We start from the raw sequence: 2353 nt of genomic DNA, 5'->3' as shown, positions 1-2353 counted from the left end.
ACAAGCTGTTTTGAATACAGTGAACAACCCGTGTTTGCAGGAAACATTGAGCATAGGTGTCAATTTCTAATCACAATGATAGCAAAATGGAAAAACATGCATCACAATGTCACAACGCAGGCCCTGCCCTTTTTATAAACATTTTGTGTAATGGGCATTACTTGACTTCCCTCCATCTAAAATCACACCTATGATTTTAAAGTACATTTAAAGAAGAAAAGGCATGAAAAGAAAAGCATCACAAATGGGACTGTCCTAACAGCCAGGAACCACGCTGAGACAAGGAATAGGTCTCTAGTGTTTTATTACTGCTACATTAGAGAGAAAATCCTAACAAACTGAAGAAGCGTGGGAAATACCCAGACAGATAAACCCCAAAAGTTAAGGCGGGTCTGATCTGTGTCTCTTTGAATGGCTGCTTAATTCCTCAGTACTACGTATGCATTTTCCCCCCTGGATAGGGGCCCCCTCCTGCTCACCATCAGTACTCATGACAGGGACTTACCAAACCTCCTTAACCTCTTCAATAAAGAGCTCTGAGCAGAAGAAGCCTAAACACCATACACTGTAAGAAAGAGACAGCTAAAAAGGACAAATCTTTCAGACTGCCATCATGGCTTCCATCCACTGCAGCTCTAAATTTAATTTGTTCCAAATTGAACCTATATAAACCAGTACTGAGAGAAATTTGTTTGCTGTAGTGCACCCCTGGCAAAATCTGCACTGTTACTTTTCATTGTGGGAAATGGTGAGGATTATATGGATTTGAATAATATACTGCTAAATTGTAAATGAAGATGCCAGAGGGGGAGGAGGTGGTGAACCCTTGATACCTTCTTTCTTTAGCCAGTTGGATGTGACATTGGAAAACTGCTTTATCAAACAATTGCTACCCTTATGAAGCTTTATTTGACTTCTTGCTTAATGATAATGTTGATATACAGTACTTGCAACACATTTTTAGTGGCCTTATTTTACAAAGATACAGCAAAAGACCATGAATCATCTGACCTGGAAAACTATCAAGATTTTATCAGAGCAAACCTAACTGATGAATTAAAGCAATTAGAGTTTGTTTTATTTAGAGAAAGCCTAACTGCTGAAAGTCTAAAAAAAAAAAAAAGACTGCCTGGAGCTACTTTATGCTGATTTTTTTTCAAAGAAAATTGCTGTTAAATAGGATGGATGTAAAAATTAATCATACATGTAAGAGAGTCTTTTGCATAAGGAATGTTAATGCAGATGCACACCATGAACTATGATAATGTCTTATTTTGTAAAGAAAGTTACAGTAGATACTTACCTGGCAGGGGAGATACCTTGATCATGAAAGTTACGGTAGAAAGTTCAGGCCACACAGAAGCGTTCTCAGCAGCCAAATCCAAATAATAGATAGGGTCTTATGATGTGCATGGGTTCTTAAGATGTACATATTAAAGATAATATTAAAGACATAGTTAGAATCTTACGATGGACATACTATTTTTATAACTAGATAAAAATTATCTAACTTCTCTACTAGGACATACAGTGGTCATTAAATAATCTCTTAAACTGTTATTCAATTTAGGGCTATCAAGGCATCATCTTCATTGTGTGGCAAAATATGATTAGGAAATCAAAATATTTGGAAGATCTATCCCATTTAAAAAAGGCATCCATCTGCATATTGAGCATTACTACATTTTCAGAATATAAGTTTTAATAAAATTCCATTTTAATATAATCATTTTTTACTTCCAACAATATATTTCTCTCATTTTTCCCTCCAAGAGGCATAAGTGAGTCTTTCTCCATATAAATGCTTTAAATTTATTCAGTACTATTCTCATACTAATCAATTCTCTTATTTATTTGAAAAAAACATGTCTATATCATTTCTCAGCCATTTGGCTAAGATTAAGTATATTACCTGTTCTTATTAGTTTATCCATATTTTTTGGTGATCAACAACTTTATTGATCAACTTTATTTTCTAGCAATAAAGTTCTATAATGTTTTCTCAGAACTGATGACATTGTGGCTGGTGCCTGGTCAGAAATTGTCATCAGTCCAACAATACATTTATCTACTAAATCTACTAGTGATTGAGATATTTAACAATATTTCAATCTTAAGCATGTGTCATGTGAGATAGAAAGTATATTCTTGCTTATTAAAATGTAATTATGTTAATTAAATTAAAACAAATTAAATTAAAATTGAATTGTATTATATTAAATTAAATTAAATTAAATTCCAGTATACAAGCTTGACAAATGTTCCAAGAATAGGGAGAGACTTTCCCTTAAACCCTTAACTGGATATCTCATTAAAAGGTTATGGACCCGATTTGGCAAAATTAGATTCTCTA

At 33.7% G+C, this 2353-nt stretch overlaps 1 pseudogene; it reads left to right on the top strand.

The window, feature by feature from the left end:
* The first annotated feature begins 1873 nt into the window (after positions 1-1873).
* LOC134495075 (U2 spliceosomal RNA) lies at positions 1874-2054 on the top strand (annotated as a pseudogene).
* The last annotated feature ends 299 nt before the right edge of the window (positions 2055-2353 follow it).

This window comes from Candoia aspera, chromosome 3 (genome assembly GCF_035149785.1).
Source record: "Candoia aspera isolate rCanAsp1 chromosome 3, rCanAsp1.hap2, whole genome shotgun sequence".
NCBI classification, from domain to species: domain Eukaryota; kingdom Metazoa; phylum Chordata; class Lepidosauria; order Squamata; family Boidae; genus Candoia; species Candoia aspera.
The sequence above is the reverse complement of the archived record's forward strand: the minus strand, read 5'-3'. Positions and strand labels throughout refer to the sequence as shown.